This window comes from Propithecus coquereli, unplaced genomic scaffold (genome assembly GCF_000956105.1).
Source record: "Propithecus coquereli isolate 6110/MARCELLA unplaced genomic scaffold, Pcoq_1.0 Scaffold223, whole genome shotgun sequence".
Classification (NCBI taxonomy): Eukaryota; Metazoa; Chordata; class Mammalia; order Primates; family Indriidae; genus Propithecus; species Propithecus coquereli.
The window spans coordinates 4,206,613-4,218,451 of record NW_012147523.1 but is presented as its reverse complement, the minus strand read 5'-3'; the positions used below and the strand labels follow the sequence as shown (position 1 = coordinate 4,218,451).

The 11,839-nt window shown below is 39.4% G+C and overlaps 1 pseudogene across 1 annotated transcript; it reads left to right on the top strand.

Annotated features, from left to right (window-relative positions):
* Nucleotides 1-11,022: 11,022 nt before the first annotated feature.
* On the top strand, nucleotides 11,023-11,747 carry LOC105810907 (annotated as a pseudogene). The gene has a single exon (XR_001137522.1). The product of XR_001137522.1 is annotated as a protein FAM162A pseudogene (transcript).
* The last annotated feature ends 92 nt before the right edge of the window (nucleotides 11,748-11,839 follow it).

The following is an 11,839-nucleotide window of genomic DNA, read 5'->3' as shown; positions in this document are numbered from 1 at the left end:
AAATCACTTGGAGCTTGAAAAAGTTCTGATGCTCAGGCCATACCCCTGTGCGGTTAAATCAGGGTCTCTTGGGGGTGAGATCCAGGCATCAGTATTTTTTGAAGCTCTCTTGCTTATTCCATTGTGCAGCCAACGTGGGGAATCCAGAGATTTACTTCCTTGGAAACTGAGGCTCTGGAGACTAATTCTTTTTTTTTTTTTTTTTTTAGACAGAGTCTCACTCTTTTGCCCAGGCTAGAGTGAGTGCCGTGGTGTCAGCCTAGCTCACAACAACCTCAAACTCCTGGGCTCAAGTGATCCTTCTGCCTCAGCCTCCCGAGTAGCTGGGACTACAGGCATGTGCCACCATGCCTGGCTAATTTTTTCTATGTATTTTTAGCTGTCCAATTAATTTCTTTCTATTTTGGTAGAGACGGAGTCTCGCTCTTGCTCAGGCTGGTCTCGAACTCCTGAGCTCAAACAATCCGCCCGCCTCGGCCTCCCAGAGTGCTAGGATTACAGGCGTGAGCCACCGCGCCCGGCCTACAATCAATTTTTTGAAAACAAGTGCTTTTTATATTTGCTGTAGCAACAACCTGGAAGTTCTTAGGCACGAACTCTTTCCTGCTTGTTTAATGGCCTCTTTTTTCATATTAGGACTGAATGGGTGGTTTTATGCAGTATTAAAGGTTAGGCTACCTAAGAAGAAATAAGCTAGTCTTATGTATTATACTTGGCGCTGGTGGATTTTTCTGTTTCAAAGTATCAATTCTGTATCATACTGTTGATCCTGCTCTGAGGTGCTTATTGTAAATTTCTTTATTAATGTTTTTACATATTCTTTACCTAAGGGGCTACTGGAGCACAGAGCCTTGAAAAGGAAAAAAATAACTCCTCCTCTGAAGAACTCATATAGCCTACTACAGGGTCACCAGAATAATGGAAATAGCTAGCAGTTAAAATGTTCCATGTATTCTAAGTCTCCAATTTTGTACTTTGGTGAGACACAACCTCTCCCTTCCAATTGGAAAGAGAGGATTAAAAACACATACAAAATGTTGCAACCACAAGGAATTGTGTACATATAAGCATATATATTTGTTGCGGTTGCTAGAATGAATACCAGTATAATCAGTTAGTCTTTGACAAGGTTCTTTAAGTCCGGTTGCTAACTATAATGAACATGAGCAATTGTAGCATTCTAAAGTATTAAGAACATTTGGCCAAAAGATTATTGTTGAACTAAATCAGTTTACTGAGTATGTCAGAAATGGGACTGCCATGGGAAATTTTGTGGAGGGAATTCTATCCAGAAGCTTGTAGGACCACGATAATGTATGTTCTCAGTTTACCATGGAATTATGAATGATAATGTTGAACATCATAAACAACAGACAGAAGTGAACTATCTTCCTCATAGTTCACTTCCCTATTTTCCTCTGTAAATAGGGTTTAGTATTTCATTGCAAAGGAACCACTTGGAAACAAAATTATGTCCAAAGAAAAAGATAATCAAGTTTAGGTGTTTTGGTTTTGTTTTTTGTAGAAATACCACACTGTTGCTTTTTCCCATTTAGTCTTTATAGATAGAAACATTAACAACATCCCTCAAAGGAAAATAGGTGTATAGGGAGTTAAATCCTTATATTTTCATAACAGCAGTGTGATGATATCAAACTATCGGTACTTGACATGATTTGTCAAAAGCTATTGCCTTTTGGTGGAGAATATGTTAACTCATTCCACAGGAAGTATATGACTTTATTCTTAAAAACTGAGTTTTTCCTTCTGATAAATTTATATTAGAGGTACCATTTTATTTTGGAGAGATTTTTAGTTCAGGTCTAGGTAAAAATCTAGGCTCCAGCTCCCAACTCACTAGCTGTGTAACTTTGGACAATGTAATTGACCTGTCTAAACTCCAGTGTCTTCTTCAAGGTTGTTGCAAAAATTAGTAGCAATGAGAAAGAAGTGTCTATGGACTGAATTATGTCTCCCCCAAATTCATATGAGATGGCATTTGGAGATGGGGCCCTTGGAGGTAATTAGGTTTAGATGAGGCCGTGAGGGTGGGTGATGGGATTGTAACCCTGGGTAATGGGATTGTACCCCTATAAGAAGAGACAGCAAAGAGAAATATCTATTCCCTCTCCTGCCCCTACTATGCAAGAACAGAGCTTCCTGTCTGCAACCCAGGAAGAGACCCCTCACCAGAACCCGACCATTCCAGCACCCTGATCTTGGACTTCCAGCCTCCAGAACTGTGAGAAAATACATTTCTGTTATTTAAGCCACCCAATCTGTGCTATTTTGTTGTGGCAGCCCAAGATGACTAAAACACAGGGCCAGGCACATAGTAAGTCTCCTGCAATACATGTTATGCCATTATTCTGAAAAGGCACTCATCAGACTGACCCTAGAAAGAAGAAATTTTCTTCCTATTCTTGAGGTAGCAGCAGTTCATGTGGATTCAAGTTTCCCTGACCCTGATTCAAAGGAGACCACACTGCCATGTAAACCTTATTTAGGTTTCTTTGGCCTTTTCAATCCTGAGCTCCCCTTTTCTCCGCAGGGGTGCTCACTGATACTGATTTTGGTAGCAACTCCACTGACAAATTGTCTGTTTTTATATTAATGGCCATGAAGTTGTTTCATGGATGCCATCAGGATTAATTTTATACTTTTTTGAGCTGGTATTGATAGACGAAAAGGAGGGTGGAAAGGAGTCAGACTTTGCTTTAATTTTGTGATGTGGAAGGTCCTAAAGATGATAGGATTAGAGGTGAGAGCATGATCATTTGTGTGGCCCCCTTTACCTCACACAGTTGAATTTACAAACGGTTTGGCAGGTGTAAGCTCAGAAAACGAGGTAAAGGACACCAGGAAGTAATATTTTAGAATTTTATTGCCTGCAGGTAGATATTTTTTGTTTTGAAAGTAGAAGATAGTAAGAGAAAATTGGGTGCAAAAATTTTTCCATGAGCAGAGGTGCAATTGTTATTGTTACAAGACGATGATATTAAACATATTTGTTTACTGTCTCTTTGCCTCCACTAGAAAGTAAGATTTGTTGAATGCAAGGATCACTGTGGATTTGTTTACTCTGTATCCAAAGCACATAGGACAGTAGGTGTGCAATAAATATTTGTTGAATGAATGAGAGCATAAGCAGGACTTCGGAATTATTTTTCTACCACAGATTCAATCAAAAATGTTGTTAAGGTTGGAAATGAGAGGTGAAGACATTTTTGACCAGTCAATAGATTCATTCATATCCCGGTGGGGTAGATATAATGTGAGAGAGGAAAAGAAATTCTCTAAAATCACGAGCATCTCTCCCTGCTTGGAATAGCATTTTAGGTGAAAGAGGATATCTTAAGAAAGGAGCAGTGAACCAGAAATGGTGGTGCTCACCTGTAGTCTCAGCTACTCAGGAGGCTGAGGCAGGAGGATCACTTAAGCCCAGGAGTTTGAGGCTGCAGTGAGCTATGATGACACCATTGTATTTTAGCCCAGGAAACAGAGTCAGACCCTGTCTCAAAAAAAAAAAAAAGGTTAAAATTTCAGTAACAACAACATAAGCCTCAAAGTGTTGGGTCTTGGACCACAACATGATAGTGATCAAATTGCCTAATTCATTTAAACGTTCATTCCCCTGGCTGCCCTTGAACTTCCAGCCTAAGGCTTTCTTTCTGCAGGGTTGTCAGCTGTGCTCACGCAAGGCTTTGCCTCTGCAGATTGTCACAGGTGTTCCCCATGCCCTCTCACCACGGAAAAAGGAGAAAAAGACAATTCTGTCTCAGAGATGGAAAATCTCCCAGAGAGAACCCCTGGCAGGTGGAATCCAATTTCTTGACATTTCGGAAACTGGAATCTGTTATAACTACAGAGCACTGGAGGATAATGGGCTCCCGCTGCTAACCCAACACTCAGACAAAAAGCACGGAGGGGCCGCAGCCAAGCAGAAACCAATCATTTCATGACACACCGGGTTTCTGAACACGTTGTAATAATTCTGTGCCTGGCCGCTTATGGTCATGGCTCTGTGGGCTTCCCCCCCACCCCTCCCTTTTTAAAGGTCCCGATCAGGCCACTTCCTTTTTTGTGTGTTTGAGGCATGTGTGATTTATGCCGCTTCAAAGCGGAACTTGGGTTTCCGTTACTTTTTGGGTGCCTTGAGCCCATAGTTGGTCCGGTTCTCCCGTCTAGTCTGTCTCGTGGTTCCAATCAGTGAACGGTCAGCGTCGGCGAGAGAAGCGTCATGCTTGCGAGCACCTGCAACATCAAGTTCAAAAGTACAATCATGACCTTGTCCTGTCATTGTCAAAAATCTGTGCTCAGCTATTTCGAACCTCCTGTGTCTTTATCGGTAGTGGTCAATTAGAAGTCACTGAATTCTCCTAGAGTGGTCAGAGGCAGCCAGTTCATGGTAATTTGGGCACAAGTACCCATTGGAAAGATACATTATTCAAACCACCTTGGCTGCAAGTGACAGAAATCCAAGGCAGGCCAGCTTAAACAAAAAAGGAACATAGCAGCTCAGGCAACTGAAAAGTCAGGCAGAACTGGATCTCGAACTTTCTCTCTGTGTCAGATACAAGCTTTTACCACATGGCAGCAAGATAACTCCAGGTTTACAGGGGCCTAACAGCCCAAGATTGTGAGGGAACATGCACTTTTGTTCCAGTAGCACAGAAAAAGTCCCCAGGTGGACTATGACAGGTACTGCGTGAGTCACGTGCCTGATGCTGAGGCAGCAGCTACACCCTGAGGCATGGGATCCTCTGACCAGGTCTGGACGTGCGCTTGACCCTGGCAGTGGGAATGGGGCAGTCAGCCTCCACCAAGTCTCAAGGACTGAGGCAGGCTTACTAAGGAAGAGGGGAGAGGATTTTTCTTGAAGGAAGAAGTGCTGGGAAGACAAAACACCATATGCCCCCCAGAAATGAGGCTTTCCATAGATAATTTGGGTGGAAGAGAAGTGTCACCACATCCTGACAGCGCCGTCCATGCCTCTGCTAGCCCCAGAGGCTGCAGTCAGTATGTGGTGGATGGCCCAGCCTATGACCCTGACCTCTGTGGGTATCTCAGAGCCGGGAAAGCAGCAGCAGAAGAGTAGAGAATGGGTAGGTAATTATCACATCTTGGGCCAAGTAGGACTCAAGGTGAAGGGTAATCTTGAGGAGCTGCAGTTGGGAGGCAAATACAGTCAACTATAGGTCTAGAGCACCACGGACATTCCCAGCTACAGCTTTTAGGGGACAAGGTAGTGGTGGTTGGAGGTTTTACATGTGATTCTAGGCAGAGCCCTTCTAGTTAATGCCTACATAGGCTTCAGAACTCAGCTCAAATGCCATTTCCTCCGGGGAGCCTTCCTGGACTCACTGGCCAAGAGTAGGCAGACCCGGTGACAATGAGCTCTCATCTAATACCTTGAGCTCCTCTATCATAGCACTTTTTACAGTTATCCTGTGTAACCATATGTAAATCAAACCTATTTATGATTATTTGATTAAAATCTGTCTCCTGTGCTAGCAGGTAACCTCATGTGTGTGGACTCTATCAATTTTGCCTTAAACTGAACACCCAGTTATTAGCCCAGTGCCCTGCACATGCATAATCTCATAGTACTTAGTTTTTAAATAAATGAATGGCACTTAGGTTCTGGCAATACTGATTTGTTTTAGCATGAAAATGTAACAAACTACCTCCTCCTCTTGTATCATATAGTTTGACTTTTTCAAATTTTTCTTCAATTGGCTGAATGAATGAGGTGCTATTTTAGATAATCCAGGTGACCAAAAAGAGGCTGCAGACCAGATAATCAGCCTCTAAGTAATCAGGAGCCCCTCTGTACTGTATATGATTTAAATGAAAAAATATCTATCAGGAATTGAGAACCAATAGCAATCTTTGGGCTTCATGAAAGTTCTTCACAGAAAATCAGACCATGTCACTTCTGAATATTATTAATTAACACTGATTTCCTCTTGTAACCTCTAAGTGTGTTGAAAGGAAGTAAGTTTAGTACTAGAAAGGAATGCCCAAATCCTACTCTTTGTTTAAAATCTGTGGGATGCTAATTTCAAGACTTTTTTTCTTAACTGATCAGCCGAATTTAAGATTCATCAAGACTTAGGTATTAGGAGCGTGCACATGTACATGTCTGTGATTTGGGCTCCTATCTTGGCCCTCAGTCATCTATTATAGCTGTAGCACTTTTTACCAGGCCACATGATCACAGGTTTACATATCAGCCTTCTCCGGTATGAGCAACTGAAAGGTGGAGATTACATAATTGTTCAATTATTTGAAAAAAAAAAATTAAAGTTATATGATAAAATTTCTTCTGCTTTTTAAATGGGTTCATAGATAAAACTTTTTTGAAATGTTCATTAAATAGCTTTGAGTAAATAAGAAGCCACTGGAAAAACTAACTATGTTTTATACCTTTTTTCCCCCACAGTGTACTTCCAGATCTTCACGATGCCATGTTTGGTTTGATTTGCCTGGTCCCGCTGGGCGTTGCGATAATTCAGATTCTGGTGTGGAGCCCGTTCTCAACCAGAAACAAGACACTGTACACAGGGACTCTTTAAGGCCAACACTGACTGTTATGGGATTCAAATAAAACTTCAGGTGTTTGCCTTTTCTTCTAGGGTTGACATTGTACTACAAGGCAAACTTGTTCTTTATAAGCTATAATCTTTTTAGAAAACAGAACAAATAAAAAAAATTCCACCAAGTTTTAGAGCTTTTTGACTCTGTAATTAGAAAGTTCAATGTGAGTGAAGGCTCTTCTATTGGCTGTTTCCAAGTGGTCTCGTACTCTGTTCGAGACACATCTGTAACTCTTCACCAATGAATTACCATGTTAGGTGCTTTGGGTTTCCCATAGCCCACCTGGTGGTGTGTGGCAGTACCTTTAATTTATTTTTCTGAGGGGTATTCATTTTATTATTTACCTTAAGTACTCTTCAGACAGAACATAATGTCTTCAATGAAGGCTCTTATGTGGCCTGAAGCTTTATGGATTAGAGTTCCAGGAGGGGGACAGCACGAAGGATGCATGCTTGGTTTGCCAAAAGGACCCCTCACAACAAATGCTCTTCAGCCGGCTTATCAGCTTTTGCCCCTGCTTCTACAGTGGGTCCCCCCCATATAGAAGTCCTGTTCTGGGAGATGGTCATAGTCACCTGCCAAAATCTGCTGTAATCCTTTGATGGTTTCCCTCAGGGGTACCAGTATGAGTTTTGAGTTTAATCTGTATTATTAGCATTTTCCCTTTTACTTTCTGAAGTCTAGACCAGAGGCTGCCAAAGTCTAGCCTGTGAGCCAAAGCCAACCTGTGGCCTGTTTTTGTATAGCCTGAGATCTAACAACCAAAGAAGCAGAGACGAAGCCTAAAATACTATCTGGCTTTTTGTAGAAAGAGTCTGCTGACCCCTGGTCTAGAAAATCAACAAAACAAAACAATAATTTATACTGATTTCCATGGTGTAAATACTTCTACCACGGCCAATGTCAAGCTACCAACGTGATACCACTGAATACAGATTTGGGAAGAGACGAGCAGTAGCATATCATCATAAAAGATTTCCACCATATAGATACAACAGACATTAATAACCTTAAGAGCATAAATAATAGTAAAATGAGGTAAAATAATCAGGAAGTAATGAGTTTTGAGTATCATTTTTGTTTTTAAGACAAATTATTTAATTGTAAATGTATATGTATATTAAGTTTTAATAATGGCTGTGTTTAAAACCCAGCCGGAGAAATTTTTGAAAAGTTACTAATTGGTTCTCAGCAGCAGGTATGAACAGGCTCCAGCATGCCACTGGGTGTACCTCACACAGTTCTCGCTGGCTGCTGCTGCGTGGTCTGTGGGCGGACATGTGCAAGAAGAAGAAAGTGTGGGTGGAATAGATCTGATTTATATTCTGAGTTCTCTGATCCAAGCCAGAGTGTCACAGTAAGAGAGTACAAAATGATATATTTCCCAAATTCGTTTTCATTTTGCTTTCCCTGAAATCAGCAAAGTTCTCTCAGGGCCTGGAGTTGGGAAAAGCCAGGGATAGAGATAGTGACTGTGTTATCTTCCAGAAAGGTCTGCTAATCATAAATTCACACTCAATCCTAAGAGGGGAGCTTACGGTTGTGAAGAAGTTGGGATTTGTGCATGACAGATGGTAGATTTAAATTCAATCATAGCAATATGACATGAACTACCAATGGTCTAAGCTAGCTAATGAATCTGCTCACCTGAACGTGTTTCTGCAGAAATTTTTTAACAGCTGGCAATAAGTAAAGCCGTGTTATAAGCCCTAAGGACATCAAAGTCTTTTAAGGTCCCTGGAAATTAATTAAAAATTAAAAAAATTTTTTTAAAATAAAAGAAGACACATGGTCTAAACACATCAATTAAAAGACAGACATTGTTATATTGGATAAAAAAAAGTAAGATCCAACCACATACTATGTACAAAAAGCCCATTTTAAATATAAAGAAATAGACATGTTTAAAAGGATCAAAACTAAAAGATGCAGACACACTAATCAAAGGGAAGTTGGAGTGGCTATATTAATATCAGACACAGTAGACTTCAGAAGAAGGAATATTACCAAGGATAAAGAGGAAGATCACATTATGATACATGGGTCATTGAAGCAAGAAGATAAAACAGTTCTAAATATTTTGAAATCCTAAATATTATGAAGCGCATAACAACAGAGCTTCAAAATGCAAGAAGCAAAAACTGATAGAAGAAAATGGAGAAATAGACAAATCCACAATTGTAGGCGGAGACTTCAACACTTTTCTCTGATTGAGCAACAGAGTAAGCAGACAGAAAACCAATAAGCACATACAAGACGTAACGATACTATCACAACACTTAACCCAACTGACATTTATAGGACATGCTGCCTAACGACAACAGAATACATGTTCTCTTTAAGTGCACATGCAACATTTACCAAAAAGACGATCTTCTGGACAATAAAACAAAGCACAACAAATGTAAAAAGAATAGAAATCATGTAAAGTGTGTTCTCTGATCACAATGGAATTAAATGAGAAACCAATAACAAATATTCCTGGGAAATTTCCAGATATCTAGAAGTTAGAAAATACACTTATAAATAACTCATGGGTCAAAGAAGAAATCACAAAGGAAATTAGAAAATATTTTGAACTGAACAAAAATGAAAACATATCAAAATTCAGGGGATGTAATAAAAACCGTACGTAGAGGGACATTTCTGGCATTAAATGCTTATATTAGAAAAGAAGGGTCTCAAATCAATGATTTATGCTTTCAGTAAGAAACTAGAAAACTTGAAAAATAGCAAATTAAATCCAAATTAAGCAGGAGAGTATAATAAAGATCAGAAGCCAATAACATTTTTAAAAAAATCAATTGTGCCAAAAGCTGGTTCTTTGAAAATACCAATAAAACTGATAAATTTACTGCCAGATTATTTAAGAGAAAAAAAGAGAAGACATGAATTTCCAATATCAGGAATGAGAGAAGGGGCATCAATTCAGATTTTGCTGATATACAAAGGATAACGGGGAAATATTATGAAATCTTTATACCAATAAATCTGACAATTTACATGTTTTCCAACAAAGAAAACTCCAGATCCAGATGGTTTTACTGGCAAATTCTACCAAACATTTAAGAAAGAAATAATACCAATTTTACACACACTCTTTCATAAAATTGAAAAGAACACTCCCCAGTTGATCTTACCAGTATTACCCTAACACCACAACCAAAGACATTGTAAGAAAAGAAAACCACAGGCCAGTATTCTTCATGAAATAGATATAAAACTCTTCAACAAAATATCAGCAAATCTAATCTAGTTAATATGAGAAGGATAATAAATATGACCAAATGAAGTTAATTATTAGAATGCAGTGTTGATTCAACACTAAATGTTAAAATCAATCAATATAATCCACCATATCACCAGACAAAAGAATAAAAGCCATGTGACCATCTTAAGTGATGCAGAAAAAGCATTTGATGAAATGTGAAATTTGGTTATGCTCAAAGACTCTCAATAAACTGAATAGAAGTGACGTTCCTCAACCTGACTCCCCCCCAAAAAATCTGCAGCTAATATTCTTCATGGTGAAAGACTGAATGCTTTCCCCCCAAGAGTGGGAACAAGGTGAGGATGTCTGCTCTTCCCACTCCTACTCAAAGTCATAGTGGAGATCCTAGCCAGTTCAATAAACCAGGAAAAATGGGTTCAAAGCATACAAATCTGAAAGGAAGAAATAAAACTCTATTAGCAGATGGCGTGATTGTCGATGTAGAAAAATCCCAAAGAATCTACAACAAAACTACCGCAACTAACAAGTGAGTTTAGCAAGGTCACAGGATACAAGATCAATATATGAAAATCAATTGTATTTCTATATGCTGCGAATTAACAATTAGAAATTGATATTAATTTTTTAAAAGTTACCATTTACAACATAAAAGAGCAATGAAATACTTAGGTATATATCTGTAAAAATATGTGCAAGATGTACATGATAAAAACTAGGAAGTGCTGATGAAAGAAGTTAAAAAACTTAAACAGAGATACACACCATGTTTGTGGATTGGAAGACTGAATATTGTTAAGGTGTCAATTCCTCAAATGCAATGCAACCAAAAACCCAGAAGGAAGTTTTGTAGAAATTGGCAAGCTGATTATAAAATTTATAAGGAGAAGCAAAAGAACTAGAATAGTCAAAAACAATTTTAAAAAGAACAAACTGCCTGATTCCAGTACTTAACTTACTATTATATAAAGTTACAAAGGGTAACAAAGGGTGGTATTGACAAATGGAATAGAATACAGAGTCCAGACATAGAACCATCCATATATGAAAAATTAATTTTTGACAAAGACGCAACAGCAATTCAACGGAGGAAGGATAGCATTTTCAACAATTAGACATCCAATGCAAAATTAAAAAATGAAGCTCAACCCTTACCTTGCACAAAGAACAAAATTGAAATGAATCTGCCTTCCCACTCCAGCACTCTCGGTGACATTGTGCTCACCAGCGCCACCGCTGCCCGGCGCGGTTCTGCGCTGGTCGGCGGAGTAGGCGGCCATGGGGAGCCTCCGCGGCCTGCGCCTGGCGGCAGGAAGTTGTTTTAGGTTATGTGAAAGAGATGCTTCCTCATCTCTAACGCTTACCAGAAACTCTGATTTGAAGAGAATAAATGGATTTTGCACCAAACCACAGGAAAGTTCCAGAGCTCCATCTCACACCTACAGCCACAGAGTGCCTTTACACAAACCCACAGATTGGGAGAAAAAGATCCTGATATGGTCAGGTCGCTTCAAAAAGGAAGATGAAATCCCAGAGACTGTCACGTTTGAGATGCTTGATGCTGCAAAGAACAAGCTCCGGGTGAAGATGAGCTATGTAATGATTGCCCTGACAGTGGCAGGATGCATCCTGATGATTATTGAGGGCAAGAAGGCTGCCAAAAGAAACGAGACTTTAACAAGCTTGAACTTAGAAAAGAAAGCTTGTCTGAAAGAGGAAGCAGCTATGAAGGCCAAAACAGAGTAGCAGAGATATCTATGTTGGCTGGATTTTGAAAATCGAGGAATAATGCTACAACAAGAAGCCTGTATTAAAAAGAATTTGTTATGAGGATCCATTTCATAAAAGTATAGTTTGCACAAACTTATACCATTTCCCTATTTCGGCTATATAGGTGTGAATAAATTTCCTTAAAGAAAAAAAAAAATTGAAATGAATCTTAGACCTACATGTAATACTTAAAATGATACAACTTTTAGAATAAAACATAGGAGCAAATCTTTGTGACTC